Below are 17,559 nucleotides of genomic sequence, written 5' to 3'. Positions count from 1 at the left end.
AGACAATCTCAGAAGCTTTATTATACGCAAATATCCAGACGGACATAGATTCATGCAGGATAACGACCCCAAACACACATCAAAACGTGCTCAAAATTTCTATCAGGAAAATAACATTAAATGGGTCGCAAAGTCCGGATCTTAACCCTATTGAAATGTGCTGGAACCAGCTCAAACAACACGTGATAAAAAAAGAGCCTTCAACAAAAGAAGAACTTATTAGTATTATCATAGATTTCTGGGAGACATTTATGACCGTAGAACAATGTAACAAGTATATTGATCATCTGTACAAAGTTGTGCCAGTTTGTATTGGTATGAATGGTTGTGCAACTGGTGACGTCCCAAAGCGGGTATTTGGTTCACATAGATCTAGAGGAAAGTCAATTGTTACTTCAGTGGACTTTGACTAAAAAAAATTGACGGGGATGATTAAGGAGCCCAAGGGCGATAAACGTACTTTTAAGCCAATTTAAAATGTTACCTTTTTTCAGTGACTTCTGTGTTTGACCATAAACTTTTCTTTTGTGGCTCACTTCCCGACCCAGAATCTTGCATAGGCCAACCCCTGCCTGGGAATTCCCCACTGGAACAATTCGTAGCGCACTACCTACTTCAATTGAAAATCAATTTATATGTTTAGAATTCATGTTAATTAATTTATAAATTGATTAAATAAACAGTTTAATTTCGTCTTCATCTTTTATACATTTACATATATGGCGTTAACAGATATGTAATAATTATCTGTCGCTTCTTTTTTTACGATATACATTTCGTTGTTAGTTGTGTTGTATTTATTAAATGAACGGTGGACAACTCTATTGGATGATGTGCATGTACATATATTTCGTGCATCAAAAGAATTTTCGTGATAAATTAAATACACAAAAATGTACTCCCGTTACAACCAGTATCTGCTTTTTTATAACGATTATACCCGCTTTTTACGCAGTACAAAGCAATACGAATTTTTATTGAAGATTAAAAACAATACATTGCTTATAGCCAATTAACAATACAATAGCAGTTACAAAAAAGAACATGATAATATATAGGAAGAAATCTTGTATTACAGAAGAAAAAAAACAGATTAAGATATACGTATACCAATCTAAGACACATATATGCAGTTTTTCTTTCAGTCTGACGACAAGTGACAGATCTTTGATGAACAGATGTTTTGAAATATTTTACATTTTATTTAAAGAAGTATATAAATAATTCCGTTGTTGTTAAAAGATTATTTTTTTTCATTTTGTGTATCTGCACTTGAATAAAAATGTTATAAAAAATTACCTCTTCAGAAGTTTTTACGAATCCCTTACTCCTCACTTGGTACTTTCCATCACATTCATATTGAACTAAGTAATAGACAAGTTCTGACTTGGTTTTCTGTCTTAAAGACATGTTTGCACAGAAATTAAACTTCGGCCACTTATTTTATTTTAATTTTCCAAAGAATATAATTTTTAAAGGTTCAGATTGTAATTCAAACAGTATCAGACAAAATATGATGACAATCGTTACGAAAGCCGAATTAAGTAGGCTGGGTTTGAGCATTACTCAATGTTCTCAAAGTTTCTCAAAAAAATGGGAACTGGCATTATTTTCTCATTATTGTGTTCCTTTCTTTCTGTTTTGCAAACTGCGAATTGTTGCATGACACAGAAATTCTTGTGAATAATTAATTACGGGAGTGGCATTGTGGCTTTTACTCAAACATAACAGACGTTATTCCACTCAGTTACTACAAACAATGCCTTTTTTTTAAACCTTTGTTATGTAGTTATTATCATCGTTAGTTAACAATGTAAAATGAATTTTCAAAAAGAACATGACCAACTAAAAATATTTTAAAAAACAATAAAATCACATCGATAATTACCGAGACTTTTTAATTCTCGGTTATTCTTTATTTTGTATTTTTGATACATTGCAAGTACATTCTACCTTTTCGTTTTACGTGTTTGGCAAACAAACCAACAGATTTTTTTTATTATTTATCGTAAGTGGGAATTCTTATTTATTCAATTATTAATTATAACTATCAATTTAAGAATTTCAGATATACGGCATAACATGTCAGAAAATAATATTTTTAACTTGGAGTCACTCTTTTTGACTCGGAGATTCGCGGAGTCTCGCGGACAAAATTGTCACTCGTTTTTGTCTCGGAGTCACTCTTTTTCGCCCGAGAAATTTATAATCCACACGGAGTCACGCTTTTTGAGATTACTCGATACTCGCAGGAATTTGCATATTCCTCGATATCTGTACTGTATATTACTCATTTGACACAAATACAAGTCAGGGCCAGAAAGTGGTCTCAAGAGTGCCTCTAATGACCCTCAAGCTTTTATCACAAACATGGCTATTTATAAGGGCAGCGGTGGTCTAATGGTAAGGGTGACTGCCTCTCAACCCAGCAATCCTGGGTTCGAGCCCTAATCTGGTCAAGACCATGTTTCCTCATATTACACCAGTACTGGCTGGTTCCAGGAAGTGGACTCGAAAGTGATAAATATATGCTGTCATAACTTGTTTGCCAATCGAACTTAAATAAATATGTTTAAACCATGGTATTTTATAAAAATAAAAAAATTCATATTTCAACTAGGCTAACAAACGTTTGTTTTTTGTTTTTTTTTACCAGTACATGTATATGACATTACATTATAAAAAATAAAATAAAACTTACTTGATAATGTCTGTTCTCCATACACCTGCTCATCATCCCTTGGATCAAAAGCACCTGTTCGCATTACATAATCTGTGCTCAGTGCTAGAATGTTTACCCAGTGACCATGACCTTGTAATGTCCGACATAACATTCCCTAAATCAATTAACGTGTATAAGATAGTAATTATAATATTTTAATGTTGATTCTGTTTTATATTTAAATATGCATTATTCACATTCTTAACAGTTTATTCTGGGATTAACACTGCCCCTCTGCAAAACGGTGATTTTTACAGAATTATATTTGCTATTTAGATACATGTATATAATTATTACCTTAATTAGTTTTGTTTGTTTGTTTGGAATGGTTTTGTGAAGCACCAACACAATTCAGGTCATATGGCGCCAAAAAATATGAAAGAAGATTTTAGCTATCCTTGGATGTTACAAACTTAAAGCAACACCACGGGTCAAAAACCACCTCACCTGCTGGAACTAAGAGATTTCATAGACTCCAGTAATTTGAAACCCATTTAGTCGCCTCTTTACGATCAACCTTAAAGGCAACCCTTTTCAGCCACTAGGTGCCCCTAATTACTGTAGGTGAAAGATATTGAAAGTGGTTAATTAATATCATACAGTTTTTTTTTAGTTTTACTAGCAGAGAACTTCTTGGATTCCCATCAGTACATCATTTCCAGCACTTTTCACTCCATTAAACCTACATTTATAGAATAAATTTTCAACCTTTTTAAAAAATATCTTAATTTCATAAATCTGCACAAAACTTACATCACTTTTCCAGACTTTTAATAGTTTCTATCTTGTGAAGCTGTGTACAAACCAGGTCTGTCCCCGCCCCATTTCACGCACGTCACACCATTGTAAATGTCCCGATATACAAAACTGTACACTGTGACAACACTGTGTCCCATATCCGAACTGTCGCATCCTGAAATATTGTAAAATATAAATATAACATAAATGATCATATATTAATTTATCATTCTATAAATATCCTGATTGTGATTGGTCGAAATGCGTCATGTGATAAAAAGAATATGAACGATATTTTGTATGTATTATTTCATACCAGGAATATAAAATATAAAAGGTAGACTACTTTAACATTTTCATTTAGATACTGTTTTCACAAACAAAGCAGGCTCAGAGGTTTATAAAGAAATCCTTCAAAGCTCAAACTTAGATCTTACATTATTTGATTGGTCAGAAATCTCCAAGAAGAATGTACACTAACCAATGAAAAACCTGAGATCCGGAAAAAAGTTGTTTAACTTTGAGACCAGTTCTAAGGTCCCTTAACCTTCAGTTTTACACTTGGCTAATAACTATTTACCAAAAATCTAAAATGTCAGTCAAGAAATTGAAACCGCTCACAGGAAAATCTTTTTGTTTAACTTAAATATCCTTGTCCCATCGAGTTCAAATTGCATACATGTACGGTGGTCAAGGTATCCTAATATAAGACATGTAATTATCAATACATTTAGATGCCATGTAGAAGCAGCAAGTACAATGAGACAGGATAAAGGACAAACTTGCTACTTATATTGGCCCATTTTCACCTCAATCTTGCAATATGGTGGCAGAAAAAATTACAGCCGTTGTGATACACTGCACACCTCAAGAACTTCCAACTTAAAGAAACCTTGCTGGACATTGAAGGTTTAATTAAGCATTCTTTCTAATGATAATTGAACAGGTTTAATTTTTTTCTTTTTATAATTGGGTATAATGTTGCACCAATACAGTATAGGTCATATGGCGACATTCCAGCTTTACTGGTGGAGGAGGACCTCTGGTGCACTTCTGTACATCATTTCACGCACAATCCGGCTGCCGAGTAGAACTACCAACATTCTGTTAGCTTGCTGGATAACTTTCTCAGGATTAATGTATAAACTTAGAATGTGTAATAATTTGAGCCGCGTCATGACAAAACCAACGTAATGCATTTGTGACCAGCATGGATCCAGACCAGCCTGATCAGGAACCATGCTGTTCGCTATCAGTTTTTCTACTTGTTATAGGGTTTGTAAGCGAACAGCATGGAGCTTGATCAGACTGCCCGGATGCGCAGGCTGGTCTGGATCGCAGATGCACTATGTTGGTTTTGTCGTGACGCGGCTCATTTATCAGTTTTAAAGCCATGTAAGCTCTACATAATAATAAATTTTAGTTTCATACCTTTGAAGAGCTTGCTAAAAATCTGCATTCTGGATCTCTGAAATATACAGGGTAAGTTATTTACATAGTGTACCTTCATAGTTTTCTATTCATGAACTGATTAATCAGATATTAATTAAGACATGATTAAATGGTGTTTAACATGATGCTGATGATAACCATAGAAAAGAAGACATTATTGTTAATAATGGATAAGATTTCCTAAAGATTTGTTCCCCTTGTCATATTCTTCATAAATCTACATTAAACATGGTGTCTCTATTTTCTATGTTAGCTCTTGTGTCTATATGCACTGTATATATATCAATTCTATACCAATTTGTTAGGGTTTTGCTTACATATATATTATGGGTATTTTTATTCATACAATGTATATAGATTTTGTACTAATTTTGTTTCAATTTTGACAATACAATGTACATGTAAATTTTATGTTCATTTACCTTATGAAATAAAATATTCTAAACTTAAGTGTATCTGATTAATCAAAAAGAAAATCAGACCTTCCAAAATGCTAGTCGGATAATCATAGCACAACAGATTTCAATGTCCATTGTAATGGTTAGAAATTCAAAGTGTTAAAAATTCTGAAAACCCTGAGTTTTTCTTCTTTTTTTTTTTAAAGAAAATGAGGTCTTTTATCCTGAAAATCAGGAATTTTGCTTCAAATAATTGTACCTTTACAATATTAAATGTTGAGTGATTCAAGTAAAGAAACTTCTATAACTTATTCTATAACTTATATGGAGATCTCTTAATAAATCAAGAGAGAATTTTATTTTCAGTAACAATGAAAAATCTACACAGACAAGCCTCATATGCAACTTACAGATGTAATGGTTTCCACGCCAACCATGTAATCCACTGTTTATGAAGTGATAAAGTTTTTCCTATCTGTTTTCCTGTGGCTGGATCCCATACACAAACCTGCAACCAAACAAAAAAACAGCTGTTAAGAACTAATTCTAAATAAATAAACAAGAGCCATGTCAACATGGCCATCCCCCGCCGAATGTGTTTGCTCATTGGAAGAATGTATATGTAGTACAGCAGAATAATTCCATTTTAAGAGGTCATTTGGTAATGAAAACTGATGGCTATAGTAATTACAGATTTGAAACCTATGTGGATACTGATGGCTGAAAATAACAAAGGGCAATAACTGAAAAATAATGCAGGGTAGGTTATCATTCTTGTGTGATGCATCCCTCCTCAGTAAAATCTATCCACCTATGAAGTTTCAAGTTGATACCTCAAATACTTTTTGAGAAACAAGAGGGCCATGATGGCCCTGAGGTCGCTCACCTGTATTTAGGCCCCCGGAGCGGGGCTAGTTCCCAGGGCTTTTATTTGAACAAACTTGGAAGACACTCATTAGAAGATGTTTCATGATGTTAAGTTTTTACTACACACATATAATGAAAAACAATGAACCCCCCCCCCCTCCTTTGGCAGGGCCAATTTTAAAGAAGACTTTTAAGTTTTTGCTATACACATATAAGGAAAATCAATGACCCCCAGGGCGGGGCCAATTTTGACCCGTGGGCTTTTATTTGAACAAACTTTGTAGACACTCACTAGAAGAGGTTTCATGCTTAATATCTAAACTCTAGTTATTTGGGTTTTTTCAAAGAAGATTTTTTAAGTTTTTGCTATACACATATAAGGAAAATCAATGACCCCCTGGGGCCGGGCCAATTTTGACCCCAGGGCTTTCATTTGAACAAACTTTGTAGACACCCATTAGAACATGTTTCATGCTAAATATCTTAGCTCTAGCTCTTTGGGTTCTTAAAAAGAAGATTTTTTAAGTTTTTACTATATGCATACAGGGAAAATCAATGACCCCCCTGGGGCGGGGCCAATTTTGACCCAAGAGCTTTTATTTGAACAAACTTGGTAGACACTTATTAGAAGATGTTTCATGCTAGATATCTTAGCTCTAGCTCTATGGGTTCTTTAAAAGAAGATCTATTTTTTTTTACTATATGCATATAGGGAAAATCAATGACCCCCTGGGGCCGGGCCAATTTTGACCCCAGGGCTTTTATTTGAACAAACTTGGTAAACACTTACTAGATGATGTTTCATGCTAAATATCTTAGCTCTAGCTCCATGGGTTCTTTAAAAGAAGAATTTTTAAGTTTTTACTATATGTATATAGGGAAAATCAATGACCCCCTGGGGCGAGGCCAATTTTGACCCCAGGGCTTTTATTTGAACAAACTTGGTAGACACTTACTAGAAGATGTTTCATGCCAAATATCTAAGCTCTAGCTCTTTGGTTTTTTTAAAAGAAGATATTTAAAGTTTTTTTTGCATGGAATTAAATTCTTTGAACAATTTTTAAAGGTGACCACCAAAGGAACATTCCTGTGAAGTTTGGATGAAATTGGCTTAGTGGTTTATGAGGAGATGTCATTTGAAGCAAAAGTTTACGGACGGACGACGGACGGACAGACGCCGGACGAAAAGTGATCACAAAAGCTCACCCTGTCACTTTGTGACAGATGAGCTAAAAAATTGAAATGAAAAATTAAGTATGAAAAATAACAAAGGGCAATAACTCAAAAATTATAAAGGGTAAAGTTATCATTCTTGTGCACAGCACACCTCCTGAGTTAGATCTATGCACCTATGAAGTTTCATAATGATATCTCAAAGGCCTTTTGAGTTCTGCTCTGGACAAAAATTAATTTTGAAAAATAAAAAAGGGCAATAACTAAACAATTATGCAGGGTAGAGTTATCATTCTTGTGCACTGCACTCCTCCTCAATGAGATCCATCCACCTATGAAGTTTCAAGTTGATACCTCAAATACTTTTTGAGATAAGCTCTGGACAAAATAGCATGAAGAAGAACAAAGGGCAATAACTCAAAAATTGTAAAGGGAAGAGTTACCATTCTTGTGCACAACATTCCTCCTCAATAAGATCTATCCACCTATGACATTTCATGTTGATATGTCAAACACTTTTTGAGTTATGCTCCACTCAGGTGAAAAATTAAGTATGAAAAATAACAAAGGGCAATAACTAAAAAATTATGAAAGGTAGAGTTATCATTCTTGTGCACTGCACACCTCTTGAGTGAGATCTATGCACCTATGAAGTTTCATGTTGATATCTCATAGGCTTTTGGAGTTATGCTCTGGACAAAAATCAATTTTGAAAAATAACAAAGGGCAATAACTCAAAAATTATGCAGGGTAGAGTTATCATTCTTGTGCACTGCACTCCTCCTCAATGAGGTCTATCCACCTATGAAGTTTAAAGTTGATTACTCAAATACTTTTAGAGATATGCTTCGGACAAAAATGTCGGACGGAAGGTCGCAGGGACGGACGGACGGAGACTATTTCTATATCCCCCGCCGAATTTTCGGCGTGGGATAATAAAGTTTAAATCATAAGTAGCACAAGTAACATTTTTCACTAATTCACACGTATTTTAAGCTGAAGACTCACCCTTTGTCCTAACCAGTTCTGCCAAAGCTCTGATTTTCACTAGACATTAGATAGTAAAAGACCTACCTTCATGTACTTCTGAAGATTTTTAGGCTGTTTCTTGTGGTTCAAGTCAAAAAGGGTGATCCCTCAGAAGCATTTATCACAACAAAATTACATTTAAATTGCAGACTCTGTTTAATTGAGTCTGTACATGAGGGATAATGAAAAAGTGCAACATCCCTCATGTCAATTGCACCAGTTTGAACAGTACTAAATTGTCAACACTAATGTGCTGGAACCAATGATCCTGAAGGACCAGAAAGAAATAACAACACTACAAGTTTTAACAAACTTGCAAAGCAAATTTGGGGACTTTTTATAAAAGTGTTGACTATTTAATTTTTGAACAAGCTATTTGTGGTAGCTTTGGTAGCTTTGACCGACAGACATCAAGATTCGTAGATCATAATCATCCTCTTAACAAAATCGGAGTTGAGTACATTGCCATATTCTTTACATATGACAGGCTTTTCTCAGTAAACCTCTAAGCTAAGAAGGCCTTTCTCTGATTGTTTAGTAATCATCTCCAAGTCATGACCAACGTAACTACCAAATCTCTGGTTATTAATTGTAAAAGCCTTTCTGGTGACCTTTGGCATTCTAACCTAAAATCTACAGGTGTTATTTAATTTGATCAACATTCCAAATTTAATGTCTGTAAATGTCTGTAATTTATCTGACATTTATCATTATGGTCTACATGTATGTATCTACAAACCAGACAACTGACTGAAATGGACAATGAAATATACAGTCATGTAATGTAATGAAATGTACTACCATGTCTTTGAAGCAGGCAAAAATATTACTTATACTCAGCATAATACCTGGCTATTTTTACATCCTGAGGCCAATTTTTTACCATCTGGTGACCAAGCTATTGCCAATATCCAGTGTTTATGTCCTTTACAAGTATACTGCGGGGTTTCTGTATTTACATCCCAAAATCTTACAGTTGTATCCCCTGAACCACTTGCCAGATATCTGGAAAAAGTAAAATCAATCAATCAATCAAATATAGATGATCAGTATTTGGTACTGTGAATGTTAATAATAACTTATCAGCATTGGAAATAAGAAGCAGAAATCTTTGGTGGTTGAAAAAATATCTTGTACAAAAAGTTGCACAAAAAAAGACTTAAATCAAAGCATTACATTGATGCTTGGATGAGTTCATTAGGCCACTATTCTCTGAATAGTCAAGCTAAAAATATGACTGATATTAAGGGAGATAAAAATGCTTTGCTAAAAGTGAGATAAAAATATCACTGACATTAAAGGCCTATTATGCCCAAAAAACAGTAATAATTCTAATTTTCAAGAATTCATTATTTTCAATGTCCTGTTACAGTTTCCAAAAAGTTACTTTTGTATCATTGGCATTTTTGACAATTAAAACAGTTATGGTAATTTAGTCTTTAACCTTTAACCTTCTAAAGGCGGATGTGAATTGTCTTTGCCACCAGTATAACTTGATAATGGACTGTTCCAAAATGAAAATTGGGAAAGTCCATTTAAGAAATTCAGCAGGTTAAGGGTTAAATAATCAGTACAAGCTCACCTTCCATCTGGACTGAACTGTGCTGCTATTACAGCCTCCGCATGACCTGGTATTGAACTGGTACATCTTGTGACAGCTCGAACCTTAAACACTGCCTGCGGCTGGTATATAATATCTAATACTTGCTCTGAACCTTCTAGTGTCTTTTCATCAAGGGTGTTGTCAAGACTTTCTGTGATCTCTTTGTCATTGACAAAGAATGAATACGGAACTTTTTCTTCCTGAAATTCAAAAACAAAAATAGAAATGTGTCCATAAGACATGGGTGCCCTCACACTCGACTGTTTTGTCAATCTTATTACTCTAGGTCAAATATTGTTTGGGCTACATGTGTCACCAGTTGAAAACTTAAAATCTTTTACTTAGTAAAGGGCAATAACTTTACAAATTCTGAATAAAACCACAAGCAAACCCGAAGGTGCGTAAGTACACATGCTGACCAACAATCTTGTAAACTTTTAGGCCTACAGGTCAAATACTTAATAAGCTATGTATAAACAAGTTGAAAATTGAAAATTTATACTACAACGGCAATAACTAACAAAAGTAAAAATAAAATTCACAAACAAAACCCCAGGTGCAGAGCTTCACAGCTATATTGATCATTATTCCTGTAAAGTTGGTTGATTCTAACTCAAGCATTCATAGAACAAATATACAACATAATGGAACTGTTTTTACTAAGTTTAGGGCAAGAACTCTAGAAATACTGGATAAATCCACAAACAAAACCCCAGGTACACAACTACTCATGCTGATGAACATTTCTGTTAAATTTATAACTGTAGGTTAAATACTTTTTGAGGTACACACGACACTAATTGAAAATTGAAAATTTTCACAGTCAAGGGCAATTACTCTGAGAAAACAGATAAAATCATCAAGCAAAATCCCAGTTGCACAACTTCACATGCTAATTAACATTCCTGTAAGGTTTCATGAACCTAAATCAAATACTTTTTGAGCTACAAGCAACACAAGTTAAAAATTGCAAATGTTCACTAAGTCGAGGGCAATAACTCTTACAAAACAGAATAAATCCACAAGGGAAACCCCAGGTGCACAACTTCACATGCTGAGCAACATTCCTGTAAAGTTTCAAGACTTTAAGTCCAAAATTTTTGAGCTTCATGCAATACAAAATGAGAACAGACAGATGGACGGACAAGGGTAAATCTAAATGCCCCCCTACAGTGTGGGCACAAAAATGCATGCTTTAAGGAGTAGATAATTCTGGAAATATTAATGCTAAATTTATAAACCTTTCATATAATTATGAAATGAGAATTTGAAGAAATGAAGACGTTTAACTAAAAATGTGTCCATAGGACACTGGTGCCCCCCACTCAACTGTTCTTATAACTCTAGGTTAAATATTTTTTGGACTACATGTGCCACAAGTTGAAAACTAAAAATCTTTTACTAAGTAAAGGGCAAGAACTTTACAAATACTAAATAAATCCACAAGCAAACCCAAAGGTGCATAAGTACACATGCTGACCAACATTCTTGTAAACTTTCAGGCCTACAAGTCAAATACTTTTTGAGCTATGCATGAACAAGTTGAAAATTGCAAATTTATACTACTGTAAGTCAAGGGCAGTAACTCTAACAAAACTGTAAAAAAATCTGCATGCAAAGTCCCAGGTGCATAGCTTCACAGTGATGTTGATCATTATTACTGTAACTTAGTGATGCTGATCATTATTCCTGTAAAGTATGTTGATTCTTACACAAGCACACAAGGAACAAATAACAAAACATAATAAAAGGGTTTGTACTAAGTCAAGGGAAATAACTCTACAAATACTGGAAAAATCCACAAGCAAAACCCAAGGTGCACAACTACATATGCTGAGCAACCTTCCAGTAAGGTTTAATGACCCTTTGTCAAATCCTTTTTGAGTTACATGTGACACAAGCTGAAAATTGCAAAAAAATTTCTAAGTCATTGACAAAAATACTCAGGTGCACAACTTCACATGCAGATCAACATTCCTGTAAAGTTTCATGACCCTAGGCCAAATCCTTTTTGAGTTACAAAGCTACAAAAGTTGCAAATTGCAAAATTTTACTTAGTCAAGGGCAATAACTCTAAAAATACTACATAAATCCACACGAAAATACCCAGGTGCACAACTACACATGCTGATCAACAATCCTGTAAAGTTTCATGACTCTAGGTCAAATACTTTTTGAGTGACGTGCGACACAAGTTGAAAATTGCAAATTTTTACTAAATCAAGGGCAATAACTCTAAAAATACTAAATAAGTAAAAGTGGAGTCTCTTTTCACCCCAGAAGCACAATTTAACTAGGGACAGCTTAATTTGAACAATTTTTGTACACTGTCACCAAGAAAATTTTGGTGTACAATTATTTCAAAATTGAACCAGTGCTGAGATGTTGTTCAGATGTTGTTTTCTAATTTTAGATCTGGCAGCCATTTTATCAGTCACTGTGAGAGGTGACCTAATAAAAGGATGACGGTAAAAGAGAAGGAAACCAAACATTTGACCTGGCTGGGGATTGAACTGTCTACCTTTATCCCCTGGGTTGGAGCCAATTTTGACCCTGGGGGCTTTATTTCAACAAACATGGTAGACATACACTAGAAGATGTTTCATGACAAATATCTAACCTCTACCTCTTTTGGATTCTCACAAGAGTATTTTTTAAGTTTTTATTATAACATAAAAGGGAAATCAATGACCCCTGGAGCCGGGCCAATTTTGACCCTAGGGTTTTTATTTCCACAAACTTGGTAGAGACCACTAGAAGATGTTTCATGCCAAATATCTAAGCTTTAACTGTTTCGTTGTTTTACAAGAAGATTTTTTGTAAAATAATCTTTTGGTTGCCATGACAACCAGAATTCTTTATGGAATTTAATTCTTTGAACAACTTTGGTAGAGCTTCAAGCAAGAAACATCCCTGCAATTTTTTAGTTTCAACAAATTCGGCCAAGTGGTTTAAGAGGAGAAGTTGTTTAAAGAAACTGTTGACGCACACATGGACTACTGAAGGAAGCACAGATGGACGATGGACAATGGGCCATCACAAAAGCACACCTTGAGGACATTGTCTTCAGGTGAGCTAACAAAATCTTTGAATCAGTTAAGAATAATTCAATATGGTGGCCTTTTAATACAAGGTTGACTGTAATGAACACTAAATAAACAGTAATATTGTTTGAACCTGAATATTCAGGGAAATAACAGAGCCATAACTTTGTGTTAAATAGTAATATCTGAAAATGCCAATGAGATGTATGCATGCTACATAACTATTCATGGGCCATAAATCTGAGTTATAAGTATCTGACCGGAACAAGGTGACTATATGCACATCTCCTCTTAGTATCCCATAAGTTTCATTGAATTCCAGCCAGTAGTTACAGAGAAGTAGCACGGAAACGATTACCGTATAAGTGTTTTTTTCTGTGGTGACTTTATTTCTGCGTTTTCTGCGGTCAATGTCAGCACCGCAGAAATAACAAGAGCTGTCCGTAAGACAGCGCGCTCGACTTTTTTATTGCTTGCCAATAAAAAAAGTTTTTGCAGTAAAAGGCAATACAAGAATCTCTGTATTTTTAAAGTGAACAATGGCCATGAGCATTAAGATATTTAGTGAAGAATTATTTTACTGAATTGTGTGATACCCTTGAACACTGCAGCAAAGTTTGAAATGTTTAAGTCAAAAGAGGGCTGGTAAGAAAGAAAAAAAAACTGAGTTGAGCCTTAAATAAATTTAATAGTATTAAACCCACTTTGAGAGAATAAGGTATTTTTACGTCACTCAGAACACCTTGGTAAATGACATAATAACACAATTTTTCAAGAAATCTATGCCAAGGAAGCAGTATATTTTTGTACAATCAGCATAATATATAGATTTGACTTTGTATGTGAAAGTATTATAGTTACCTTATAATACAAGTAATAGATAAATTTTATCAAGCTTTTTTAGATGTTGTCAGTTGGTAATGATGTGAAATAGCATTAAAAGTTTCAAAGCAATATCTCAAAGGGTTAAGGCAATAAGTGGATTTTACCCATATTCAATGTATTTTCTAAGTCAAAAAGGGGCATAATTCTGTCAAAAACCTTGACAGAGTTATGTCCTCTTGTCTGTTGATGAAGGTCGTGATGGTAAACAAGTATGGTCAGTTTCAAAGCAATACCTCCAATGGTTTTGAAATAAAGTGAGGTGGTACAAAAAACTTAACCAAGCTCAATACACTTTCTAAGTCAAAAAAGGGCCATAATTCTGTCAAAAACCTTGACAGAGTTATGTACTCTTGTCTGTAGATGGAGGTTATGATGGTGAACAAGTATGGTAAGTTTCAAAGCCATACTTGTAATACTTCTGAAATAAAGTGGGGTGGTACGAAAAACTTAACCAAGGTGTGACGCCAACGCCGACGCCGACGCCGGGGCGAGTAGGATAGCTCCCCTTTTCATAGAAAAGTCGAGCTAAAAACCGCAGAATATTTTCCATGTTTCTGTTTTTTAACCTGGTAATATATGTGTTCTGCATTATGACCTGTTTCATCTAAATTAATAACAACTAACGGATTATAACGGTTAGCGGGTTTTCAAGTTGAACTGCTGTCTGCTAAGTATGTATTCTATGTTTGTTTGTAAGGATGTACTTATTGTTAATTATGCTAACTTAAGAATAAGGATATTTCAACAGCATATATAGTGTTAGCTGATACGCTACAGGTTTGTTCATCACTAAATCATTCAAACCAGTTCAACCTCTATACTGCTAAATAATCGTCGTATACTTTAATTGTCATCTGATTTACGGTATTAAATTAAAGATATTACTGGGATATATTTTTCACACGTCATTTCACGCTGATCAAAAGATGCATACCTTTCTATTGTTGCGCATTATATTTGTTTGCAAGGAAACAATATACTTGTTTGTAATTACTGTACAGCTTTGTGGTGATGACGATAAACAAATGCTAATTGTGTACATGCAAACAAAATAGAGTAATGTGACTTAGACTTTGATAAGAAGAGGCGCAGAAATTAAATCACTTTTTGTCAAAAGAATGTGCCGCAGAAATAAAGTCCGCAGAAATAAAAACATGCCAAAATTTGGAAAAACCGCAGAATTTGGAGCCCGCAGAAAAAATCACTTATAAGGTATTGCTCTGGTTGTATACTGCCTAATTCATCAAGGGTCATAACTCTAAGTTAAAAAGTCTGACCCGAACAAGGTGACAATATGCGCATGTCCTCTTCGTATTGAAGGTTCAAATAAAGTTTCATTGAATTCCAGCCAGTAGTTGCAGAGAAGTAATGAGGAAACGAATATTTTTCTATATGGATACTGCATAACTAATCAAGGGCCATAACTCTGAGTTAGAGTGTCTGACCGGAACAAGGCCACGATATGCGCATCTCCTCTTGGTATTGAAGGTTCCCATAAAGTTTCATTGAATTCAAGCCAGTAGTTGCAGAAAAGTAGTGCAGAAACAATTTTTTCTCTATATGCATACTGCATAACTAATCATGGGCCATAACTCTGAGTTAAAGTGTCTGACCGGAACAAGGCAACGATATGCGCATCTCCTCTTGGTATTGAAGATTCCCATAAAGTTTTGTTGAATTCCAGCCAGTAGTTGCAGAAAAGTAGCACGGAAACAATTTTTACTCCATATGCATATGGCATAACTAATCAAGGGCCATAACTCTGGGTTAAAGTGTCTGACCGGAAACAGCTGACGATATGCGCATCTCCTCTTGTTATTGAAGGTTCCCATAAAGTTTTGTTGAATTCCAGCCAGTAGTTGCAGAGAACTACTCCGGAAACGATTTTTACAACATATGCATACTACATAACTAATCAAGGGCCATAACTCTGAGTTAAAGGGTCTGACCGGAACAAGCAGACGATATGTGCATCTCCTCTTGATATTGATGATTCCCATAAAGTTTCGTTGAATTCCAGCCAGTAGTTGCAGAGAACTACTCCGGAAACGAAAATCTGACGGACGGAAGGACAGACGGACAACGCCAAAACTATATCCCCCTCCCGATTCCATCGGCGGGGGATAATAAATGCAACAATGGTAATATTACAGTTTCTGAATAAGAATTTTATGGTTTACTAGGTCAAATGCTTTGGTTAGGTCAAGAAAAATTGTGCCAACTAGTTCTCCATCATTTATTGCATTTATCCAATTGTCAACTATGTTTGTTAATGCTGTTTCACAAGAGTGCTTGGTTCTGAAACCAGACTGGGCGTTAAAAATAAACTTATGAGTTTCTAGAAATTGTTTTAGATGGTCAGATACGTACTTTTCAAATATTTTAGAAATGAGTGGAAGTACAGATATTGGTCGGTAATTATTTTTATCAGAATTTCGTCCTTTTTTATAAATGAGTGTAACTTTTGATTGTTTTAATTTGGTAGGAAACTATCCTGTTTGAAGACTTAAATTGATAATAGTAGATAAAGGTCTAATAAAATTAAATACCTTTAAATATCTAAGATGTAATGGGCCTTTTTTTATTTTTTCCTTAGTTTTATGGGTAAAAACAATGGGGGAATGGTCACTTATTGAAAGAATTGGGATCTTAATATTACATTATATTTTGAGGCTGATTTGTGTAGAGATGGTCAATGAAAGTTGAGGATGTTTTTGTGACTGTAGTAGGTTGTGTTATAAGTTGATTTAAATTGAATGTACTGATTGTATTATTCCATTTTGAATTAACTGAAATAGAATTAATAAAATTGTAGTTGAAATCGCTGAAGAGAATAATTTCTTTGTTTTCAACGTATAAGGTTTCTAATACTTTCTTCAATCCATGAATTAAGTGATGAAGGGGGCCTATAGATATATCCTACAATAAAAGGTTTTTGTTTGTCTCCATATTGCTTCAATATCACTGGAATTAAGGTCTGTTCTACTCTCAAAATGTAAGCTTGATTTTACATATAAAACTATTCCTCCCCCAATTGACTGTCTATCATGCTTGAAAAGTTGATAATTTTTTAAATTAATTTCATTGTTAGAGAAAGCATCACTGAGAAAGGTTTCTTGTAATCCAAGAATGTCAATATCCGGGAGCTTCTTATCAACTAGAAACTGTATTTCACTGAATTTTGGATATAAATAATGTATATTGAGATGCATAAAAAGTACTTTAGTATTTAAGTATCCTGAGTAACACCACCACTGCAAATAGAGGACATTAATATTCACTTGAACGGAAACTTGCTCCAGACTAAAAAAATAAACTTTCAACTTGTGGAGTGACATATCAGAGACATACGGTAGATATCTACATCTGTGGACATATTCAGGAAATTTTTCTGAAACAAGTTTAATTATATTTGAGCCGTGTCACGACAAAACCAACATAGTGGGTTTGCGACCAGCATGGATCCAGACCAGCCTGCGCATCCGCGCAGTCTGATCAGGATCCATGCTGTTCGCTTACAAACTTTATAACAAATAGAGAAACTGATAGCGAACAACATGGATCCTGATCAGACTGCGCGGATGCGCAGGCTGGTCTGCATCCATGCTGGTCGCAAACCCATTATGTTGGTTTTGTCATGACACGGCT

General features: G+C 34.7%; 1 pseudogene; it reads right to left on the bottom strand.

Annotated features, from left to right (window-relative positions):
* Positions 1-2,288: 2,288 nt before the first annotated feature.
* Positions 2,289-10,714, bottom strand: LOC132731713 (notchless protein homolog 1-like; annotated as a pseudogene).
* Between the last annotated feature and the right edge of the window lie 6,845 nt (positions 10,715-17,559).

The sequence above is a fragment of the Ruditapes philippinarum genome, unplaced genomic scaffold (assembly GCF_026571515.1).
Source record: "Ruditapes philippinarum isolate M1 unplaced genomic scaffold, ASM2657151v2 ctg6340_1_1_1_1, whole genome shotgun sequence".
Lineage (NCBI taxonomy): Eukaryota > Metazoa > Mollusca > Bivalvia > Venerida > Veneridae > Ruditapes > Ruditapes philippinarum.
The sequence above is the reverse complement of the archived record's forward strand: the minus strand, read 5'-3'. Positions and strand labels throughout refer to the sequence as shown.